The sequence below is a fragment of the Moschus berezovskii genome, chromosome 24 (assembly GCF_049115385.1).
Source record: "Moschus berezovskii isolate FMDL1 chromosome 24, NW_MosBer_1.0, whole genome shotgun sequence".
Lineage (NCBI taxonomy): Eukaryota > Metazoa > Chordata > Mammalia > Artiodactyla > Moschidae > Moschus > Moschus berezovskii.
This window is the reverse complement of record NC_142483.1, coordinates 10,000,374-10,025,817: the sequence shown is the minus strand read 5'-3', so window position 1 is coordinate 10,025,817 and position 25,444 is coordinate 10,000,374. Positions and strand designations below refer to the sequence as shown.

At 45.4% G+C, this 25,444-nt stretch overlaps 1 protein-coding gene across 1 annotated transcript in view; it reads right to left on the bottom strand.

Moving 5' to 3' along the window:
* BSN (bassoon presynaptic cytomatrix protein) overlaps positions 1–25,444 on the bottom strand; it is a 72,101-nt gene that overhangs the window by 46,383 nt on the left and 274 nt on the right. The window lies entirely within an intron of this gene.

Sequence of the window (25,444 nt, the reverse complement as noted above, 5' to 3'; positions counted from 1 at the left end):
AGCCCTGGGCTCCTGCCCGCACCCGCCTCAACCAAGCTCCGTGAACAAACTGCATGGATCGCACGTGGAGAAGTTCTCAGGAAACAGGGTCCTCTTCCCCGCATCTTTGCTTGTGAGGCTTGGGCCTGACAGGCAGGGCCAGTCATGGTGAGCGCCCAGAACACCAAGTTCTCCAGCCTCCTTTATAGCTTAGTCACAGAGAACAGAACTGGAGACCACGCAAAGGCAACAGATGGAGTCCTATCTATTTCAGCCAACTGCTGTGACTCATTTAAACAAACCCCACATTTCCCAGAAATCTAATAATTACCTCCTATGGAGAAATAAAAGTATAAATTCTTCAGAAGCAAACAATGCTAGTGATAACACACAAAAACTTGGGAAGCTGCCTGGTGTCTTTCTGAGAGATAGAGAGCCTTCATTCTGAAGCATCATGGAGCGAATTCAGTGAGGAAAAACCATATCCAGGGGAATCTGCCCCGGGGACTAGCGCCTGAGCCTTGGCCTCTGTTTACCAGCTCTGGATTTAGCTTCACCCTCAAATTTCTTGGCCAAGACACAGAGCCATAAGGTAGCGCTGGAAGAGGTGTTACAATCAGAAGACCAACCTCAAAGAAACCATGTTTTTACTAAGGCCTTTCTAGGTTTCTGGTTACTCATACAGCTCTGCAGGCCTCAGAAAGGAAAGCAGAGTTAAGCTCATTGCACACTGGAGTAACAGTAAGGACCTCCTTAACTTCTGCAGACCCTTCCGGGGGAAGGTCTCATGTATGATGTTCAGCTGGCTCTGAAGGTTGCCACCTGTACCGCAGGCCACCTCCTCAGTCCCTCCAATTTTTCTTCCAGCCTACCGCACCCGCCATGGCTTCCCCTTTTTCTGGAGCCTAGGGGCCTCCCTACTTTCTCTCTTCTCTGCTCCCCGAGAGGAGTTCCTCTGATACGGAATGGTACCTGCCACTGGTCACTGACCGTGTCTCGGGGGCAAGGAAAGTAAATGGGGGCTTCTTGTCTTGCCTTGGTCTAGTCTTGAAGATGGGTCCTCATCTACTTCTTCCTCACTTCCTGCACGCCATTCTTCTGTCTCAGGCCCATGTTCAGCAGCCTCTGACACTGGCTCCAAGATGAGGCTCTGAGCTGTGACTATAGCCTCCACTCATTCCCAGGGCTCCAGGCTCCCCTCTTTGATGAATGTCACAGACAGTGTCCAGAAGAATTTCCTTAACAAACTCAAGTCCAATCCCAATGACCACTCCAAGCCCTCTGGCCTCTGGCCTCATTGCCCCCTTAAACCTGATACCCAGACATCCCTTGGCCCAGCACTCCCTCACCACTCTTAGTCAGCGTAGTACTGCAAATTTTACCTGCTGTAATAAGGCAAGTAAAATGAATAAAAGACATCCATACTGGAAAGGAAGAAGTAAAACTGAATATATTGCAGATGACATGATTATCTACAGTAAAAATCCCAGTCTACAAAAAAAAAAAAGTTATTAAATAAGTTCAACAAGGTTGAAAGATACAAAATAAATATACAAAACCAATTCTACTTCTAGATACTAACAATAAACATGAAGAAATCACAAGCAAAAACACAATGTCACTTATAATCATTCTAAAGAAAATAAAACTTAGGTAAACACTTAGAAGTTCTTTTTATAGAATCTGTAGCTAAAAATTACAAAATGCTGATGAAAAAAATCAAAGAAGACCTAAATAAATGGAAGAGCATTCTATGCTCATGAACGAGAAGATTCAGCATAGAAAAGATGTCAGTTCTCCCCATATTGATCTATTAGGTTTAATGCAATTCATATCAAAATTCCAGTAAAGTTTTTATAGACATAGACAAACTTATTCTAGAAGTTATATGGAAAAGCAGGACCTACAACATTAAAATAGTCTTGTTAAAGGAGAGTAAAGTGGGAGGAATAACTCTATCCAGTATCAACACTTACTATATAACTGTATTAAGAAAACTGTATTGTTAAGATGACATATAAATTAATGGACAGGATTAAAGGATTCAGAAATACATGCACACAAATATGCTCAATTGACTTTTTACAAAGGTGCAAAACCAACCAACTAAGGAAGGACAGAGTTTTCAACAAACTGTATTGAAGCAACTGGACATCCAAAGACAGAGGGGAAAAAAAACAAAACACAACTCCTTGGCCTAAGCCTCAGACTTAATACAGAAAGTAACTCAAAGTAAATAATAAACTTAAATGTCGGGAAAATATTCAAGATCTAGCTAGACAAAGAGTTCCTAAACTTGATACTGTAAGTATGATCCATTACAGAAAAACTGATCAATGTACTTCACCAAATTTCACAAGTTTTGCTTTGTAAAAGCCTATATAAGGAGACTGAAAAGAAAAGCTACAAAGTAAGAGAAAGTATCTGAAATCACACATTCAATAAAGGACTAGTATTCAGAACACATGAAGAACTCTCAAAACTTGACAGAAAAATATCAATTCGAAAATGGGCAAAAGACATGAACAGACCAAAGAACACATATAAATGGCAAATAAGCATATGAAAAGATGTTCAACATCATTAGCCATTAGGGAAATGCAAACTGAAACCAAAATGCATATCAGAATAACTAAACTTAAAAAGTAATGAATATAGCATAGGCTGGAAAGGATACAAAGAAACTGGATCACTCACACACTGCTGATGAAAATGTAAATGGTACAGCCACTTTGGAAAACATTTTGGCAACTCCTTTAAAAACTAACCATGCAACTGTCAAAAGACCCAGCCGTTGCATTCCTGACATTTATCCGAGAGAATGGAAACTTATGTTCACATAAAAACCTGTGCACGAGTGTTCCTAAGAGCTTTATTTGTAAGAGACCAAAACTGAAGTCATCCCAGATGTCCTTCAACAGTGACTGGTTGACCAAACTGGCATATACATACCATGAAGTACTATTTAGCAATAAAAAGGAACGAACAACTGATAGACACATCAACTTAGACAAATCTTGATAGAATTATAGGTGAGAAAAGGGAAAAGAGCCAATCCCAAAAGGTTGTGTACTGCAGTGAGTGCACTTGTGCAACAGTCTTGAAAGGACAAAATTAAAAACTGGAGGACAGACTGGTGTAGCCAGGGATTGGGGATGGAGAGGAGGGCAGAAGCAGGAGGGAGGCTGGACGCAATTATACAAGGACAACACAAGAGAAGTGTGCAGTTGGAACTGTTCAGAATCTTGACTGTGGCCGTGGGGACCCAAATCTCTGCAGGTGAGAAAACTGTATACCTTAGTAATTACTAAGCACACACACAGATGAGTCCAAGTGAGATGAGGGAAACCTGAATGGGACGGTATGTATATCAGTATTTTGGCTATGATATTATACTGCAGTTTTACAAACGGTTACCACTGGGAGAAACCGGCAAAATATAGAAGGAATGTCTCTGCATTGTTTCTGAAACCACATATGCATCTACAATAATTTAAATTTTCAAATGTGTCAAAAAACAAAACAACAAAAATAAATAAATAAGTAAAATGTGTCTCAAATTGTCCATTTTTTAATAAAGCCAATTGTCCACTGGCTCGCCATTAAAATTTTTTTTGGAACATATTTAATAGTTTTTAAAAACTGTGAATAAGAAATGTGTTGATATTTCATCATTTCATAATATTACTCTGTCCTTTTGGTTCTCAACATTATCAGAGCCAACAATCTTTTTCATAACAAACATAAAGTGAGTTTAAAAATCTCTGGAAAACCAGATATTTTTAAATGAAGGCAAAATAAAGCATTCTCAGATAAAAGCAGAAAAAAAACTATTGATATCAAATTGCCCCATAAGAAACAATAAAAGTCAATTATACCTCAATAAAGCTAAGAAAATAAAGAAAGAAATAATAAAGGAAATTCTTTAGACAGATAACAAGTGATACCATATAGTAATTCAAATCCACACACAAAAAGACAGACAGTGGTGGTGAAGATAATTATGAAACCAAGTATAAAAGAATGTATAATTGCATCTTTTTCTCTTAACTGATAAGAAGGCAACTGCATAAAACCGTGTGTGTTGTTGAGCTTATAACGTATAGAAACATAAAATGTTTGACAAAAAGAGCAGAAAAGAGGTGTGTGGGAACAAAGCTATACTGACGTAGGGAAATGACATCAGCTAGGAACTTGAAGTCTCAGGAAAAAAATGAGGAGACTCAGAAATAGTAAATAAGAAAGGCAGTATAACAAATTCTGCAAATGTATACTCTCTCCCCTTTTTCTCTCAATTTCTGTAAAAGGTCTTATAAGACTGTATAGAACATTACACAATATTATATAAAGTGCTGGGAAAGATTAAGGGCAAGAGGAGAAGGAGGCGACGGAAGATGAGATGGTTGGATGGCATCACTGACTCAATGGACATGAGTTTGAGCAAACCCTGGGAAATAACAAGGCACAGGGAAGGCTGGCAAGCTGCAGCTCATGGGTGGCAAAGAATCGAACATGACTTAGCAAATAAGCAACAACAATAATTATAATGGTGTACTTGTTAGCTCAGACGGAAAGCGTCTGTCTATTGCGGGAGCCGCGGGTTCATCCCGGGTCGGGAAGATCCCCTGGAGAAGGCAATGGCAACCCACTCCAGTACTCTTGCCTGGAAAACCCTATGGACAGAGGAGCCTGGTAGGCTACAGTCCATGGGGTCGCAAAGAGTCGGACACGACTGAGCGATTTCAATTCACTTCACTTCACTTGTTCAGTTCAGTCTCTCATTCGTGTCCAACTCTTTGCGACCCCATGGACTGCAGCATGCCAGGCCTCCCTGTCCATCACCAACTCCCAGAGTTTACCCAAACTCATGTCCATTGAGTCGGTGATGCCATCCAACCATCTCATCCTTTGTCGTCCCCTTCTCCTCCTGCCCTCAATCTTTCCCAGCATCAGGGTCTTTTCAAATGAGTCAGCTCTTCGCATCAGGTGGCCAAAGTATTGGAGTTTCAGCTTCAGCTTCAGTCCTTCCAATGAACACCCAGGACTGATCTCCTTTAGGATGGACTGGTTGGATCTCCTTTCAGTCCAAGGGTAAGAGATATAGTACATGTAACAATAATCACATAAAAAAGGGCAGGGGGAAGTAACAGAATTGTAAAGGAGTGACATTTCTATATTTCAAAGAAATTAAGTTAGCATAAATCTGAAGTAGATTCTGACAAGCCAAGATGTATACTGTGTAAGTCTTAAAGCAACTACCAGGCAGATAATCTAAACATATGTAATTTAAAAATCATCAGAGGAACTAAAATGTTACGCCAAAAAGTGTCCATTTAATACAGAACAAGGCAGTAAACAGGAAAAAAAGAATTAAAAGCAATGAGAACATGAAAAGCAAACTGGCAAATGTAAATCCAACCACATCAATAAAATCACTTAAATAAAAATCAAACAATCTAATTAAAAGGCAGAAATTACTAGACTGATTTTAAAAATTCACCTATATACACTCTACAAGAAATATATTTCAGAGTCAAAGATATGGTTTGAAATTTTTTAAATGGGAAAAGATTACCACACAAACAGCAACCATAAGAGAGCTAGAGTGGCTATACTAATATCAGACAAAATAGACTGTAGAAGAAAAGTGTACTGAAGATAAAGATTTACTTTAAGAAATCAATTCATTATAAAGATTTAAATTATATATATTATAACTATAATCAGTATACAATATCTAACTATATATAATTATAAACTTATATACATCTAGAAACAGAGTGCCAAAATATATGAAGCAAACACTGACAGAATTAAAGGAAAAAACAGAAAATTCAACAACAATAATTGCAGACTTCAATACTGTTTTTATGTTTGGGTGCACTGTGTGGCTTGCAGGATTTTAGTTCCTCAACTGGGGACTGAATACAGGCCCTTGGTAGTGAAAGTGCAAGTCCTAACCACTGGACCACCAGGAAATTTCCTTCAATAACTTATTAACCATGGATGGAATAACCAGGCAGAAAATCAATAAGAAAACAGACTTGAACAACAATATAAACCAGCTAGAACTAACAGGCATCTATGAAACACTCTGCCCAACAATGCAGAATGCGCATTCTTCTCAAGTGCACATGGAACATTCTACAGGTCAGACCATAGGCTAGGCCATAAAACAAGCCTCAATAAATTTAAAAGACACAAAATCATAAAAAGGGTGTTCTCTGAACACAACATACAAATAATTAAATTAGAAATCAATAGCAGAAAGAAATTTAGGGAATTCACAGGTAACTGTAACTTACACAACATACTCCTAAATAGCCAATAGGTCAAAGAAGAAATCACGAGGGAAATTAGAAAATCAATCAGAAAGAAAGATAATGACACACGTGGGCAAGGATGCAGAAAAAAGGAACCATCATTTACTGCTCGTTGGAATGTGAAATGGTGCAGTTACTTTAGAAAAGAGTCCAGTAGTTCTCCAAATGTTACACGTAAAGCTATCAAATGACCCAGCAATTTAACTCCTAGGAATTCATCTAAAATAATTTAAAACATATGCCTGCAGAAAAACTTGTACTCCGACATTCATAACAGAATTATTCATAATAGCCAAAGCCAAAAAGTGGAAACAACCCAAATGTCCATGAGCTGACGAGGGAATAAAATTTGGTAGGTCCATACAATGGCATATTATTGGGCAGTAAAAAGGAATAAACTAATGACATATGCAACATCATGGATGAACCCTGAACACATGCTATGTGAAAGAAGTCTGACACAAAAAAAACACAATTGCATGATTCTATTTAATCATGAAATGTCCAAAGCAGGCAAATCTATAGACACAAATAGTATAATAGATTATTGGCTGCCTGACCCTAGGGGTGGGAAAGAATAACAAGTGACTGTTAATGGATGAGAGATTTCTTCTGGGGGTGATGAAAATATTTTAAACTTAGATTATAGCTTTTGTGATACAACTTTGTTCTAAAAACCATTAAAATTGGGTGAATTTTATGGTATGTGAATTATAACTCAAAAAAGGATTTCAAAATACTACCCTCAAATATGTAATATTCATTTCAAAATTATAAGCATGTGCTATTGTATATTAAGCATTCACAAAATCAGAAAATAAAAAGTAATATTTAAAGAAAAATCTTGGCTGCTGAAACACATAATGGCTTCAATGCCTCTCGTTCACTGGGAGTCAGACCACAAACACCATCACCCCCAACACCATCACGCTCTCAGCTTATTCAGTGTGCCAGACTGGCCCTTTACGTAACTGACCTCCTAACAACCACGCAGGGTGGGTATTCTTATCATTTCCATTTCTTTTCCAATGAGAAGACTGAAGATTAAAAAAACAAAGCAGTAGGGATCTCCCTGGTGGTCCAGTTGTTAAGATTCCATGCTTCCAATGCAGAGGGCACGGGTTCAATCCCTAGTTGGGGAACTAGGATCCCATAGGCTGTGTGGCCAAAAAATAAAATAAACAATTAAAGAAACAAAGCAACTTAAGGGCACCAGAAAAACAGACAGCAAGGCTGGGTCCTGGCCTAAGAACTGCTGCCCCTCCAAGCCCTACTCTCAAACTCCCAATCCTTAAAACTAAGTGCCTGGGCTTCCCTGGTGGCCCAATGGGAACAATCACCTGCTAATGCAGGAGACACAGATTCCATCCCTGATCTGGGAAGATCCACATGCTGCGGGGCAACTAAGCCCATTCACCACAACTACTGAACTGGTGCTCTAGACCCGGGAGCCACAACGATTGAGCCCCATGTGCTGTAACTACTAAAGCCCAAGCACCCTAGAACCTGTGCTCTGCAACAAGAGAAGCTACTGCCATGAGAAGTCCACACACCGCAACTAGAGAGGAGACCCTGCTGACTACACTGGAGAAAGCCCACACAGCAAAGAACACCTGCTGCTGCTAAGTCACTTCAGTCGTGTCCGACTCTGTGTGACCCCATAGATGGAAGCCCACCAGGCTCCCCCGTCCCTGGGATTCTCCAGGCAAGAACACTGGAGTGGGTTGCCATTTCCTTCTCCAATGTGTGAAAGTGAAGTTGCTCAGTCGTGTCCGACTCGTAGCGAACCCATGGACTGCGGCCTACCAGGCTCCTCCATTCACAGGATTTTCCAGGCAAGAGTACTGGAGTGGCTTGCCATTGCCTTCTCCGAAAGAACACCTAGCACAGCCAAAAATAAAATAAATAAAATTAAAAAAAAAAAAACAGAGCTGCATTAAAAAAATAAATGCCTTATCAGAAATATACCAAGGCTAGTTTCTAGGAAACATGCCTCCTTTTTGTTTGGCATTTCATAGGCGATTAACATTTTAGTTCCTGGTAGGATAGAGTTTGAGTAAAAACTCAGGGAAAAAATTCTTGTGATTTATTTAGCTGGACATTTAAGTTTCATGTTCCTGAGGCAAATTTAGAGGCAAAAGCCTCCGCAAGCAGTGAGGAAACCAACAAAGCAAAGAAGAAATTTGGGAGGAGGACATGATTAACAGGCAAGAGTTAGGACTGCCTAGAACAGTACTTAGCATGTAGTATGTGCCCAATAAATATTTGCTGAATGAATAAATGACCTCAAGTACTATTCTGTCCTGGAGTGGAGGTCTGACCCAACATGCAGCTGGGCTGCACTAAAAGACCTTCAAATTTCAAACATCAAAGCTCTTAATGGGAAGAGGTTAGAGAGCTGGAGTCCACCCTCCACCAGATTTGGGGCTGGGTCTCTGCAGGGGCATAGGCTGCGTGTACTAATACAGGCCACCAGGGGGACCAAGAAGAAACGCAAAATGCTGGCGCCGGTGATTCCTCATGCTGTAGGTGGCCCTGCCCTGCAAGCAGATGACTGAACAGCGCAACCTGCAAAAGGTATGAAGAGAGAAAAGGAATTCACACCACATGTCAGGGAAGAAAAAGGAACTTTGCAGGGACCTCTGTATCCAGGAGACAGCCCTAGCTGGCAAAACAGACCAGAACCCTGAAACTCTCTGCAGCTCAGAGGCAGAGCCTCAGGGTCAAGGCCACTGTTGTACCCCTGCAGGGCACTGCTCTAGCTCCTGCTATCCTCAAAGGCTAAGCAGTTAGGTATCCAGCTAGACAAAGGTCTGGTAGCTTGCCTGGAGATACGCCTGGGACACAGAGGTGACCAACAGACTCCAAAAGGCACAAGGATCACTCCTTCAGGAAGGGACAAGGTGACAAAAGGTTATCTAGGGCCCAAACTGCTGATTCTTTAAAAAGTGGGAGGGGAGGAAGAAATGTTTCCTCACACTGTTCTGTGGCGAGGGATGGGGGGGGAGCTGGCTGCAATGTAACATATTTAATGTGATCCTATTTCTTAAAAAAAGTATGTGTGTTGATCTTTTAGTGGCCAGTGGAGAGGGTGGGCGGATTCAAGATGGCAGACGGTGAAGCCACAAGCACAGTGCAGAAAGCTGCAGGAGCCACAGCCAGTGCAGTGGATACAGTCGGTAGTGCCGACGGCCACGGCAGGCCAGGGAGTCCTGGAAGCCCCAGCAGCTCAGTTCCTGGCACCCTAGGGACTCTGGGTGATCCTAAGGCCCTGGCATCACAGGAGAGGAAGATGCCATAGCCTGTGGCACCCCTCAGATAGAACAGGTATCCAGGTATACACCAGGGCCTGGTGGCTCGAGGTCCATGTAATGCAGTGCTCCAATTCAAGCTTCACTGTTCCTTTGCTAAGCCCCATGGAGGTGGAAATCACCCACCAGTTTCTGACTCCAAATGGTTAACTCTGAGGGACAGTTCAGATGTAGCTCCATGTGAATGGCTGAAGACCCTGGTCAACCCCAAATTTCCCATCCCTTCCTGTCTTGACCAGTGTTCTCTGGTGGTGCAGAGCTTTGTGCCCTATTTTTTGTGAAGCCTTAGCGGGGGAAAAGGGAGCTGAATCTAACACCGTGCCCCTCCCAGACAGCACATCCTTCCCCAGGGCTAGCTGACACTTTATTGTTGCAGCCAAACATTCTGCCTGTCCAGAGGGGCCACAAGGTTTGTTTGGCGATTAAATGTTTGTTACTAGAGAAAATAACACTGAGCTATTTTTAAAAAGTGTGTGTGTGTACACAACAGATTCAAGAATTCAAATGCTTGGAGAAAGATCTTAGAAGTATAGATAGAAAAGCAATAATGCTAGAAAGTGAAACAGAAGTTTTACTCAATACATGATTGGATGGTTTGAAGGTTTACATCAAAAATATATTCAAGTCTTACTTATATAATTTTTAATTAATTCCAGAAGAGTCTCATCAACAAAGATAAAACTCAGAATTACCTGGATATATCAGGAGGAGAGAGAGTAACATAAAAAAGGGAAGCCAAGAAAAAGCCCAGGAACAGAGAGAGAAAACAAGCCTCACTGGCAACAGGAGTCCTCCTCAGGCAAGATCTCTGAGAAGCAAGGGAGCAGCAGGATCCAAAGAGGACCCTCCCTGCAAGATTCCTTCCCAAAGTCCCTGCTGAGGGTCCATCCCATTCCTGGGGCCCCCACTATGTCTGGGATGAAAACATAGTAAACTTGCTCTCCATGTCCCAGTCATGCTAAGCAACCACACAGTCAGCACCTTGGTCAGTAGTATCACGGTCACCGGGTGGAAGCCACCCCAGGCAGGCTTTCCTGCCCCCCCAACCCCCCCGCCGCCCTCCCTGCCTCTCCTTCCTTAGTGAATGTATCCAGACCAGTGGAACAATGGGGTCAGTCTTGGGGAGGGGGAGTGGGCGAGGGGGGGGCAGGGTCTCTGCTCCATCTATCTCGAGGCCTGGCCTTGGCTTCCCAAAGATGTGACTTGTGCTGTGGGGGTTTGAAGAGGCTCACCTTGAAGCCAAAGTTGCAAGAAGGCCCCCCTGTGAGCACTGTCGCAAGCTGATAAGGCTGATGGGAGCTAGTGGGCTTGCTCCAGAGAGCCCTTGCTGCGCACCTGCTTGAAAAAGGGAACCTGGCAGCATCCTTAGGGGAGATTCCAACAGGACAGACGAAGCGCTCAACTCCAGGATAAACACCCGGGCCCACCCCGAAGCTTCTCCACAGGGAGGCCATCATTTACCATGGCCGGCCCTGAGCGCCATCCCTCCCCAGCGTTTCTCACTCCTTTATCTGAACTGGGTGGCTCTGGCTGAGTCCCTCATGCTCACTCAGACTGTGGGGTCCAAGTAGGCCGACTACTGCATTTCCTCTGTGAACCCAGAGTCTGCACAGACCCAGGCACACTGAGGGATTAATAAAGACTTGCTGAATGAACAAACACTGAACAAAAATAAATAATGAACAAAAATGTGGGACAAAGAAACAGCATTCTCAGGATGAGAGCAAAGCCTTCCCTGGGGATAAAGCAGGGCCTCTGGAGAAATCAACTTGTCAGGGGAGAGTGCTGGTGCTGCATAGATCTAGGTGTCTACACATACCTCCCAAGGCACGTCATGGGATAATAATTGGCACGCTTTATCAGAATCGCCTATAAGGCTGTGGGTCTTACTCTGAAGGCTGTGCATGCCACAAGATCCTGGAGCTTGTGGGCTTGTTCACAAGGGACCCCCTGCATCCACGCCAGCCCATGAAACAACTGAACTGTCTCTGTGCTTGCTCCCGACTGCACCCTGAGGTCTGGCATGGGGTGAGTGCACTACAAGACAGCTGTTCAGAGGAGTCTGCGGCAGAGGCCTTGCCCCTGAACTCCATCTAGCGGGGGCTGGGCTCTTCTCTCTGGCCCTGGAGCTTTATACCTCCAGGCCACCCTGAGATTGTCACCAGCTCCCCACCCTGAGCCCACTCTACCCAGGGGCAGAGGGGGTACCAAGTAGGCCAGTCCTGCACACTGGATGTCTGATCCCTTTGCTGGACACACAAGGGTCTCCTTATCCAGAGTGGCCATGGAGACTTCCTGACCCTGTCCCACACCACAGTCTGGCCTTCCTGGAGTTTATGAACACAAGGGAGGGTCAAGAGGGAAAAGTGATACTGTCCGTACAGCGAGAGGGTGTTCTCTGTGGCTCTGGTGGTCTGGGCTTCAGACCCAACCAGCGATGAATTCTGAGAGCCTGTGGTACAGACCAGGACTTTCAAGTAAACTGTCAGGTCTGAGGCTCAAATTCTGTATCTGCTTTAGTACCTTTTTGTGAAGATGAGCAAGATGGACCACAGTCCTCTCTGCATCCTCTGAGCATCTCCCAGAGGGCAGAGACCATACCTTCAATCAAGTTTAATTCAAAGATGCTCTGTAGCAGGAAACAGGGATGCTAATCTACCTGTTCATCTTATATCCTCAGCCCTGGGCAGGAACCGGGCACCAGCTGGTATTTAATGCCAGGCCTCTTGCGAGTGCTTTCATTTCTAGCATTTCATTTGATAAAGTAAATGCTTGTAGAGCTAAATATACTTGACTTGCTCTCTTGGAACTCCAGTACTGCCTCAATTTATTCCTCTTCCTTATTTCTTACTCCGAGTACTTGTAGGAACCAGGTGGCATTAATATTAAAGCATTTGCAGGTGAAATGCTGCTTTATTTTTTCAGCCCAAACCAGACTTAATGACCCCACTGCCTACCTAACATCTCTCCTGGATGCCCCTAAAACACAAGCTGTCCCGGAACAAGATCCTGATCTTAGACTTACCCCTGTTGCCGCCAGTGTGTGCAGACACTCAGGCCAAAACTCAGGCGTCCTCCTGACTCGTCTCTTTTTCTCACTCTTCACAGTCAACACTCCAGCCACCCAGCCGACTCTACGTCCAGAATCTATTCAGAAGTTGAGCATTTTCCAGCACTCTCAGCCCCCTCTCCATGCCCCATCACCCCCTCCTCATCCTCATCCGGTGACTATTCTCTCACACCTGAATACTGTCCAAACCCCTCACTGGCTCCCAGTTTCCGCCTTTGCCCCTCAGACTTGGCAACACAGAGAAAAATATGCATTTACCATTTTGTTTCCACATCCAACAGGAAACTATCCTATAGGTACACTGGAAAAAATGCAATGTATCCCATAGATACGCTGGTTACGTATCCCACAGACACACTGGTAAAAATACAAATGACATATACACCAGGTTTCCCACTGTGGTGCAGTTTTTAAGAGCAAAGCCTGGACACAGGCTGATGTTCATGGATTACCCACAGCATGGCCGCATGCTGGAGCAGGGCACACATGGAAAAAGGAATCAGGAGGAGGAAATGATCCTCAGGATTCATTAAGTGAAAAAAAAAGCAAAGGATAGCACAGTGTTTAGGGTTTGTTGACTCATATATAGAAAAGAAAAATAAATAAATGTATTTTTCCTTACATTTTCAAAGAGAAACAATCTAATAAAAAATGGTTTCTTATCAGGGAAGGCAGAGAACAAGGTTGAAGGGAACAAGACGGAACTAGCCCTCTCTCAGCACACCTTGTTTTATTTGGAATCACGTGCAAGTTGTACATAATTTTAAGAAAATTAGGTGGAAAATAAAAAATAGGGTAGCTGGCATTGTTCTTCAATCTTTACCTTCCCTGGATCTCTGCTCTTTACCATGTGACTCTGCAATTTTTCCCACTAGAGGTGCAGTACATTTTTCCAGCTGCAGCAGACTCTGTTTTTGAAAATAATCTCAGCAAGATTTCCAGTCTCATATGCTTTTTTTTTTTTTTGGCCAAGCCACATGGCATGCAGGATCTTAGTTCCTTGACCAGGTATGGAATTCATGTCCCCTGCAGAGGAAGCACAGGGTCCTAACCACTAGACCACCAGGGAAATTCCCTCATATGCTCTTAAACCTGGACACTCTCAATCCAGAGATGGAGTCTGTCTCCCCCTCTCAAATCTGGGCAGGACTTTGTGATTGCACCAATGAATGGAATGTGGCAGAAGTAACAAAGCATCTTTTGAGATTAGGTAATAAAGTGGGCTTCCCTGGTGGCTTTCCACCAGGAAAAGGCAGGCTTTCCTGCCTGCCAAGGAGGAAACACACAGTTTGATCCCTGGGTTGGGAAGATCTCCTGGAGAATGAAATGGCAACCCACTCCAGTACTCTTGCCTAGAGAATTCCATGGACAGAGGAGCCTGGCAGGCTACAGTCTATGGAGTCACAAAAGAAACGGACATGACTTAGCAACTAAACAACAATAAAGGCAGCACAGCCTCTACCTGCTTCCTTTCTCAGGACACCCTTGGAACCCAGGAACCATGTTGTGAGGAAACTCAATCTAGTCTGCATGGGGAAGTACTGAGGGCCCCAGCTAATAGCCAGCATAAGCTGTAAGACACATTAATGATGAAGACACGTCAAATGATTTCAGTCCGCAGCCTTCAAGTCTTCCAGCTGAAGATCCAGACACTGTAGAGTGAAAATAGCCATCCCTCTGTGCTCTGCCTCAATTTCTGACCTACAGAATCTGTGAGCAAAGTAATGATGTTTTACACCACTAACTTTTGTGGTAATTTGTTATATCGCCATTGTAACTACAGTACCACACCTTGATGTGGGGCTAATTACAAATTACTTTGACTCAAGAAATATTAGTGGATGTGTCATTTCAAGCAGTGGCTTGGAATGTGTGTGTATGGTTAGGCATGCCCTCCTGTGCATCTGTCATCACCATGGGAAAAACACACCCTGGCCAGCCCGCTATCTGAGGAGGATGGGAGACACACAGAGCAGACCTGGACTCAACCTGTAGCCTGGAGTCCAGCCTAGATCAGTGAACTCTAGCCAGCAGGCAAATGCATGAGTGAGAATTAAAAAAAAGAAACAAACTGCTTTTGAAGTCACTGAGTTTGGTTGATTTATTGTGCAGTATGACAATGGCAACAGATAAGTGATCAAAAAGCAACCTCTACAAGCTGAACACAGACTGGAAAAACAAACTTAATTGAGTATCCTCTTAATAGCATAACTAGACAGAGAAGAATCATTTATAATAACTCTAGAACACAAACTTTGACTACAAATTCCTGAAAAGATATAAGCTAAGGACAAAAGAAACCACAAGGGAAGCTTAAACTACACTCATTAGTATTAAGTGAAGTCACTCAGTCATGTCCAACTCTTTGCGACCCCATGAAATGTAGCCTACCAGGCTCATTAGTATTACTGCTAGTAAAAATATCTATATTATTATTTTGAAACAAGCACATATATATACATATATATATATCAGTCTATATATATGCAAGATTTGTTTGCATTCTGATGTGAAAGAACAAAGTCTAAAATGTCATTTTTGGAAATCACATTTTTCTCTGAACTCCCCCAGACATACATAAATAAAAATCTATCTTTTCTCTTGCTAAAAAAAAAAAGTTTAATTTCAAAAATTTAAAATAAAGAGTCATTTTGAGATAATCAAGGCAAACTGAACATGGACTAGGTATTAGGTTATATTAAGAATTTACTAACTTTGTTGTCTGTGACAATGTCACTGGATGAAAATAAAAATATCTTTTAACTATTAGAGGTACATCCTAAAGTATTTATGACTCAAATGATATGTTAGGATTTTGATTGAAAATACTCCAGCCAAAAAAAAGTGGGAGGAATATATATGAAACAAATTGGAGAAACACTGATCATTGCTGATGCTGGGTTCATAGGAGGGAGTTCACCCTGTCATCTTTTCTCCTTTTATGTGTGTCTGAAACTCATCTTCAGAGCATCTGCTGTCCCAGGGACATCTAACCTACAGAGCCAAAGGCCAAGGCACCCTAAAGAGCGGCCAGCATGACCTGGCCACCAGGGAAGGGCAAGCCTGCACCGGGTCTGCCATGGCAAAGGTGCTGGCAGCGGCTGCCTCTCCATTCAAGCCCTGACTCTGCCACCGTCCTCAGCTGGCACCGCTCCAAACCCAAGCTGGCAAGGCTGTGGCCTCTAGAACCCACACTGGCCACTCAAGAGCAGACAAAGGGGTTTGGAAAGTGGGCTCGAGGAGCCATAGAAAGGGGAGAAGTTCTCATAACATAATTGCCAAAACAATGACTGCCTTAGTTATTGGAGAAGGCAATGGTAGCCCACTCCAGTACTCTTACCTGGAAAATCCCATGGGTGGAGGAGCCTGGTAGGCTATAGTCCATGGGGTAGCTAAGAGTCGGACACAACTGAGCAACTTCACTTTCACTTTTCACTTACATGCTTTGGAGAATGAAATGGCAACCCACTCCAGTGTTCTTGCCTGGAGAATCCCAGGGACGGGGGAGCCTGGTGGGCTGCCATCTATGGGGTCGCACAGAGTTGGACACGACTGAAGTGACTTAGCAGCAGCAGCCTTAGTTATTACCCCAGTTCAGAGGTAAGAATCAGGATCCCAAAGAGGTCTCACTAGGTTGGAAGGGATCTCTAAGTGCAACCAGAGAAGTCATGCCAGGGACCCCTGCAGAACCCCCAAAGATTCACACTCACGTCACACAAGCCCAGGAAGGAGGGAACTCAGCCTTCACGATGAGATGCCCAGAATGAGGCTGACAGCCGTGGGGTGTGGTGCCACGGAGCACTTGGGAAGGTGTAGGGTGGTGTTTTCAGGCTGCATGAGCCAAAGCACCTCATCCTCAGACTGCGTCACTCACAGTCCACGTGACCTGCTGAGCCCTGTTCTCCGAGCCTCCCTGGCCTCAGGATCTGACAGCCCTAGGTGGACAGCCCAGGTCAGCAAGGGTCCCAGAGCCACTTCCCAGTCATGGGAACTGGAGAAGTCATCTCGAGAGAGGACCAGGGTTCAGGAGGTGAGAGGACCAGGGTTCAGGAGGTGAGAGCACCGTGCGATCCTGCAACTCTGTAGCGGGTAAGTCAGTGGGGCCAGAGGGTGGAGCCAGGACCAAGAGACGGGAGGTGCAAGGAGACCCACAAAGGGAGAGAAGAACTTCCCAACACTGGGGTCATCTTCCTGGGTGGGAGCAAAGGCCTGGACTACTGGGGAAGTCACACCAAGGCAGAGCTCCTACCTCTGGGGAATATGGAAGCTGCCGTCCCGGCATCCCTTAGGGGTCTGATTAGATGCTCAAAATAAAAGGAGGACAGAGCAAACATATCAGGTGCTGAAGCTCAAACATGCTCCTGAAGGAAGTGGCCTCACAGGCCAGACCTTGACATTGGAGGAGACCTGGCCTGAGCCCACAGAACCCAAGCAGCTGCAGGAGAAACTGCAGAGAGGACCACATCCAGCTCCTCACACTACAAGTGGAGGAAGCCAAACAGCTGCCTGACTGGAGAGGGCAGAACTAGGGTCTCCTTCAGGCCAGTCCCTTCCACGCCCCACCTCCCCCTCCACGAAGGGTCTGCCAACCCCCGCTCCCCTGGAAGTCGTGAGCACACAGGCTGCCGCCAGAGCTCCTGTGGAATGTGGAGGGGACAACACTCAGGAGGTGAGCCGTGGAACACAGCTGGGGACAGGGCGCCAGCAGCAGGCTCTGCCGGCCCGGCTGGGTGCCTTGCTGGCCAGCGGCAGAGCCAGTAGGAGGCCGTCAGCTTTTCAAGAGCCCCTGCTTACCAGGAGCGACCAAGTGGCAAGGCGGAAGCCAGTCCCCCTCCTGGCTCCCGGCTTGATTGTGAAATCATTTTGTCCACTCCGGAAGATCTCCGGGCCACAATAGGAGAGCAATCCTCTTCCTTTAAAGCTCTTCTAATTAACCTAAAGGCGGCCGGTTGGACTTGTTTTCTCTACTCTGTTAAGCTGAACAGCGGGAAGCTTCCTCTTTCCTTTTCAATCATCTCACAGAAATAAGCTGTCAGAGGTGGAGGGGACTTCGGAGATTAGTTAAATTTCTCAGTTTACAGATGGAAAAAAACCGAGGACCGAGCCCACAGGTACAGTCCATTTCAGGCAATGTCAGGACTCATTAAAACCTGAGTTTCTGACCCTCCCCCTTTCCTGCCGCCCAGGAAGTCTCCACTGTTCTTTATCCCCCACCCCACCCTGTCCTTTGCTCAAATGTCCTACTTCCAGATTTTTTCCCTGTCCTCAAAGCCCTCGCCATCCTCTTGCTAAATTTTCCATCTTCTGAAAGCAGGAGGCAGGGAAGTGACGTGGTTCTCCAGCTGTGCTCAGTGTATGGCATTTGGGTTTGCTAAAGTCAGCGAAGCTGGCTGTTCTTCTGAATCTCTCATGTTAGACCTTTGGAGCTCCCAACAGAGTAAGTCAGTGCTGTGAATGTGTTCTGTAAGCTGTAAAACATCATACAAATATGTGCTCTACTGTTTTAGAAGATGAAATGATACAACCCCTTTTCATGGTGCGCTCTTTCCCCTTACCTCTGTGAGACAAAGGCAGGAGCGAACTCTAATTTAAGGAAGGTGAGGGTAAAGATCTGAACTGAAGTGTCTCTTTCTCTCCCACCGCACTGTGAGCCCCATGAGGGCAGAGCCCACCTCCTGAGCTTCTTTCTTCCTCTCATTTCACCCAGGGATAGGCATCTGATAGGTGTTGAGCAAAGGTTTCCAGAATACATGGATGAACGTCACTTTAAACTCCTCCTACTTCTAAGCAGAATTTAACTGTAGAAATCCCTCACATATATGACTCCTCATATCCACTCCCATACATGAAAAGTGCAGACGACCCTGATTATCTATCAGCACACACAAATAAATGTATCCAGTGTATAGATGTGCCTACTGGCAAATTTCCTTACCTCCCCTTTCTTTCAAAGCACCCAACATCTTACTGGTTCTTCCAGCATCCTTGGGGGGACAGCCCCCTCCCTGAGCCTGGAGCCGGGGAGAGCTTGGGCTCCTCTGGGTACAAGGGGCGGTGCCAGATGGGACCAGGCCCAGTGACCCCTTGTGTGAGCTCCTGGACAATCGGTAGAGGCTCCGTGATCTCCTCAGTGGTTGAGACCAAGCCCTTCTACAACTCCTTAGGGAAAATTTCATCCTCACCTTTGGCCCTGTAGTCTCACCACTTCAGATGTAGCCAGGTCCCTCCAAAGAAATCTGGATTTGACCCCAGGGGTGACCTACAAAGCCCTGGAGACTCTCAATATGCTTCCAGGTGAGCCTCTTGTTAGAAAGAAGTGAGGATACCAGCTAAGAGATGTCTGCTAGAGCAAAGTACCCTAAGAACGCTAGATGCCCCTAACAGCAAAGTACAGGAAGGAGAGATCAGAGCTGCCCTGAGAGCAGCCTGGGTGCCCAAGGCACAGCACAGGGGAATTGGAACATGCACCTTGGCTCCATCCCACAGGCCCAGCTGTCCCACAGGCTCAAGGATAAGACCATGGGCTCAGAGAATACCAGAGGGGGACAGGCCCCCGCCAGAGGCCCAATCCACAGCGGATGGGTCACCAGAATTCCATCTCCCTGAACACAGGCCAGGGTCCCAAGTCATCCCCCAGCTTCGACCAGCTCCCACCACCACACTGGTGAGTGGAGATGGCAGATGGTCCTGTTGGAAAGGAGCCTGAGAAAGTCCTCCAAAGGCAGGACCAATACCCGCATGACACACTCAGGTATCAACTGAGACGGGAGTCCCCACAGCTGGAGTGTCCACTGAGGCCCGGCTGACCAGGAGGGCCTCCAGTCCTAGTGTGACACTTGGCCCTTGCTGCAGGCATGCAGGTCTCTGCTCACCATTTCACCATTTTAAAAAGTGAATCCCTGGACAGGAAGAACAAGTAAGGCCAGGACAGACAGAGCCTGCAGGAGCTCCATGGCCAGATAGGTGGAGTGAGGGATGTGTGCATGCTCAGATGCTTAGTCGTGTCTGACTCTTTGTGATCCCATGGACTGTAGCCCGCCAGGCTCCTCTGTTCATGGGGATTCTGCCAGCAAGAATGCTAGGGTGGCTAGCCATTTCCTACTCAAGGGGATCTTCCTGACCCAGGGATTGAACCGGTGTCTGATGCATTGTCAGGCAGATTCTTTACCGAGGAGCCACCTGGGAAGCCTGGAGTGAGGAATAAGTGTGTGTAAAACACCTAGAGGAATGACTGTGATGGAGCAGCCACCCCGCAGTGGTAGTTATAACTGTTACGACTGCTTTGCCAGCCTACCTCCACAGTCAGCCCCAACTCCCAGCACACAGGCCACAGGCTCCAGGAACAGATTCTCCCCAAGTAACCCACACAGAGCAAGGTCTGTCCCTCCCCGCCTCCATCACAGACAAGGGGAAAGGGACCCACTGAAATGTGAAGGACCCAGGAGAAAAGGGAGGATTTACTGAAGCCCCAAATCTTATCTCCTGGCAGCTGCTTATACATATATAGTATATAAAACACACAAACAGGGAAGGCTCCACCTGTGACGCTAGGGTGAAAGGCATGACCTAGGGGGTCCGAAAGCTTTGACTCCTTAAACCCAGAACCAAACCTACTCGGTGGGAGGAGAACTTTAGAAAAAGAACGGAAAAATGACCCATGGACTCGATCTTTGTTCTCAAACTAGTCCAGAGTCTGGATCTTCTTTCAACGAACTCCTAGCTGCTTCTAATCAGAAGTGCTCAACAAACTCTTTCTTAAAAAGCTAGGATTTCTTGGCCAAAAAATACCCTGATGTGATTCTGCATGCCTTCTGGATGTAATTCCGTTTTGAGGGAAAGTATGGGACAGGGGAACATCTTAAATGACACCACAGGGATATAATCAGCATAATCCAGAATATGAGTGTGTGTGTGTGTGTGTGTGTGTGTGTGTGTGTGTGTGTGTGAAACCAAGGAAAAACCACACAGCCAATCATAAATCACAAGGGGAACTTACGGATTTAAAGAAACCGAAGAGACATAGCAAACAAATGCTATGTGCAAACCTTGTTCAGATTACAATTCAAACAAACCATTATAAAAATAAATTAACAAAATAATCCAAAAACGTTGAACCCTGATGGAATATCCGCTGAGGTTAAGAAGAGATTGTTACCCACTTTAGATGTCATCATGGTGCTGTGGTAATGTTTATGCTGCTGCTGCTGCTAAGTCGCTTCAGTCGTGTCCAACTCTGTGCGACCCCACAGACAGAAGCCCACCAGGCTCCCCCGTCCCTGGGATTCTCCAGGCAAGAACACTGGAGTGGGGTGCTGTTTCCTTCTTCAATGTATGAAAGTGAAAAGTAAAAGTGAAGTCTCTCAGTCGTGTCAAACTCGTAGTGACTCCATGAACTGCAGCCTATCAGGCGCCTCCATCCTGCCTTCTCCTGGTAATGTTTATACAAAGCCCTTATTTCTTTCTTTTTCACCTCAACATGCAGCATGCCGGAGCTTAGCTTCCCATGAGCACATGCTAAAGTTGCTTCAGTTGTGTCCAGCTCTTTGCAACCCCATGGACTGTAGCCCACCAGGTTCCTCTGTCCAGGGGATTCTCCAGGCAAGAATACAGGAGTGGGCTGCCATGCCCTCCTAAGGGATCTTCCCAACCCAGGGATCGAATCTGCATCTCTTACGTCTCCTGCATTGGCAGGTGGGTTCTTTACCACTAGTGCCACCTGGAAAGCCCTTTAGATCCCCGACCAGGGATCACACCTGTGTCCCCTGCTTTGGGAGCATGAAGTCTTAACCACTGGACCACCAGGCAAGTCCCCAAAGCCCTTATTTCTTAGACATATACACTGAAACATTGACGATAAAATGTTGGAATATCTAGAAGATGCTTCCAGTGAAGATGCTTTAAGTAGAGTAAGGGAGATAGATAAACTTGATCAGCTGTGAGTTGATGATGGCTGTGGCTGGGCAATGGGAACATGGCAGTTCACTAACTTATTTTCTCTACTTTTATGTATGTGTGTTTGAAATTTTCCATACTAAAAAAACTTTAAATAAAATAGACTTTCTCTCCCTAACACATGCACAGCTTTTTTTTTTTTTTTTTTTGGACCTATGGCATCTTATCAGTCTTACCAAGGCTACAAACAGCTGTATTATCAAAACTGCCCCTCTCTCCCAGGCAAGAAATGCAAAAATGGCTTTCCTCTTAGCGTGAGTTTTTGACATCATCACCATCCAGATATTAGGGTCACTTTACCACAAACTCCATGACATGTTCTGCATGAGAATCCAGTGGCCTAACATAATCTCTAAATGATAAAGGCCCATTATTTCTAAACCTAATAATTGTATCCTTTCTTTCTGGCCTTACAAATTAATCCCAGATTTTTCTAGAGCCTGACTGTTAGCTGATATAGTATAACAAGTCTGGCTAATGTCAGACCAGAGATACTTTGCCTGACAAACCTAGTTATTCATTCATTAATTTATGTTCAAGATATAATTATGGCAAACCTATCTTGAGAAAGGAACCCTGGGCATGGTCCTCAGGGCAGTCTCGCCTACCTTCCCACAAATGCCCAGGCTCTCTATGCCCAGCTGCATTGGGCTCAAGATGTCTCTCTGGCATATGGTCTGGAAGTGAGTGACAGCTCAGCACTGATCACTGATTTCAACGGGGCAACAAGGAGGAGCCTTATCTGGCTTGCCGCAGTTTTTCACACCCCTGCACTCAGCCCCAGTCTCTGCCTGTGTAGACCATGTGCCTCATGTCATTTCTTCCTCTCTCTACCTCTCAGGACCACCCCCCTCACTTTCCTAAGGAGACTTGGGATTCTCCTTCTTTTGAAGCCTGGCTCTGCCTCTCTACTCTTCTCACTTGACAACCCTTCTATAAGCATTACCTACTTGAATGCTCCTCAGACACTGAGCTGCCTACAGTGTCACTCCTAGGATCCTTCCGTATTCTCCAAGAGCTCTTCAAGAGCTTTCTGACCAATCAGACTGTGAGGTGCTAGAGGCCAGGGGAGCACTGTATATCCTTCCAGATCCTCCACAAAGCCCAGCCCAGTGCTTGCTCTTAATACTGGTAAGTATACCTTGCTTGATTGACCAAAGATCAGTTTGCAAATGTCAAAGCTCTGCAAGTCCACACAGCTGGTGTCGATTAAACATGTCGCCACTGGTCTACATGGCTTCTTTGTGCAAATTTTTAGGGTGCTTTCTGGATTACTGATAAAGTTTCTCTTGAACTGGTTTGTGTACAGGTAAAAATCCCATCAACTCGGGACCTTCACTGAGCATCAGCCATAAAATGAACTGAATGAATGAATAACTGAAAGGTGCCTGCAGGAAGATGCAGCCCACACCAAGCACAGACCTCGGAGCCTGAGACAGAGTTCAGCCTTCCCTGATCTGGCACTCCTCAGAGAAGGCACAACCTATGTAACTGCGCGTGTGACCCTGGGACCAGAAGCGGAGAGCCCTGACTTGAGATGTTATGCCCAAAGTGCCATATCATCCAAACAGGGTAAGAGGCAGCACTATGGGTGTGGCAGCACAGGATTCTAGCCGAGCTCTTCAGCCTCAAATGGTGAAGCTGGCCCCTCACAGGGCCCAAGTCAGCTCAGTATGAGGAGGAAAAGACTAACTCAGCCTGAGGTGACAAGGGGTAATACAGCAACGGGAAAGAGCCAGGAGCCCATTCCCCAGAGCCTCAGCCCCACTCCCCTCCGGGGTCAGGAAAATGGTCTTCCCCTTACCTGATCCTCCACCTACCTCTATTCACCATGTAATCCCCCAAATTCACAAGCTGGCTTGGAACTATGCCAGTGCTCTTTCCCAAATGCCCGGAAGCACATGCCACAGGGCTTTTTCTCCCTCAATGGGCCAATCTGTTCAGCAGCATCTCAGAACAGAACATGCTAAATTTGGCATTAGGTACCTGAGACGCTGGGTGAGAGGAAGTGAAGCTATTCGGAAGCTGAAGGAGAGACATATCATGGAGGTGCGGCTTGGCTGAGGTGCCCAGACAAGCGAATATCAGCTGGAAGAGTAAACCCCATCTCCTAAGGGCCCCCAATCCCCAGCTTTGGTGACAAATAGCCAGCTCACCCTCTGAGCTTGATAGCTGAAGGACCATAGCTAAACAAGCCCGTGTGTATGCACTGCCTACAGCCAAGAGCAGAATTATGTGACTGCTAAATCCAGCAGGAGCCCATGATTCCCTACCCCACAGTGGTTCATGGGTCTGCCCTATAGTAGAACACGTTAGACAGGGTAGAAATGAAGTACTGAAAAGGAATATGAATAGACACTAGCCTCTTCCTGTCTCTTTGAGATATCCAAGTCTTTCCAAATTTTCATATGCTTGGCTCTGCAACATCAGATAAACGATAAGCAGAGTAGCCTGCTTGGTTACCAGAAGGGAAATGTCGAGTTTCCCATATAGAGAACTCCCAATAACAAGGTGTTTTTCACACAAGCCACAGCTGTAGAGGCTTTCCCTTGGAGGGAGTGCTCAAAAGCCTGAGTGAGCCTCCCTAGAGCTAAAACTCAAAGAGCAGCTCAACACGCAGCAAAATGGACAGTATTTGCAGTGCTAAGAACTGTGTGCTCTACAACTGCATTACCGAAACAGCTAATGTAAAATGGGCAAATTCCCCCTCTAAAAGGGATAGTCACAAGCTGGCTTGTCTGCGGCAGGTTTCAGGCTACTGAGTGCTTTTCATTACTGTTAATTGTCTAAGAAACGGCTTCTGAGAAAATAAGCCCATGAGAGGCACAGTTGGGCGGCTGAAGAAGCAAAAATTATGCTTCCTTACAGTTTGTGGGACACACAGAAAAACCAAAGCAACATTTATCAGCAGACTCACATGGATCCGAAGCACACCCCAGGTTTGTTACTTCCCGGGTCTATCTGCTATGAAGATAACGCCTTCCATTTTATCGTGTCATCTCTTAGCTTTCCTGAGTTTTCAGTCGACTGATTTATTATATATTGGCATTTCCTTCCACTGCATTTACTGCCACTTAATTGTTTATAGGACCATCACATGCATTTTAAACAGCTGGTTTCATAGTATTTGATCAGATATGTTGTTTAAAACATGTCACTGATTTGAGGCAGGACTCTAGATCATGAGGCATCAGAACATATTTGGTTACAGATGATTCAACAGCATTTTTGCTTCACCCCAAAGTGTTTCACTAAACCATGGTGAAAGCACATGACCCTGTTAGTACTGTTGAGCCTAATAAGTATCTTTTGGTGTCCAGTTTCCCTCCTCCCAAGATTTTAGTTACTAAATGCCTGAGGAAAGTGCATCACCAAGTTCATGGTTCAACTATTTCCACATCTTTCTGCTCCTCACAGTGACACTTATCTTCCCTGACAGCCACTCCCATTGTGCTCTTTCCTTGGCCCAACACAATGGACACAGGCAGATAGCAGCAGACAGGGAAGACATTTTCCATCCCATTGCTCCCCAGTGCGGAGGGACCAGGCCGAGGTTACATAAGCCCCTCCTTAGCCCAGCATTGGGGTGAAGAGTATTTGGGGTTCGTGACGAAGTCACTGTCTGCAGGCCCGGACTGGTCCTGTGATCAGCATCGTGCTTTATAACTAAGGCAGGGCGACTATAAAGGGAGGGCCGCGTCCCGCGACCACCCTCCCTCATGCCACCCCCTCAAACCAGCTGGGTTCAAAGTGTGGCCGGACGTCCGACCTCGCTGTTCAGACTAGACCGCAGGGTCGTGGGCCCCGGC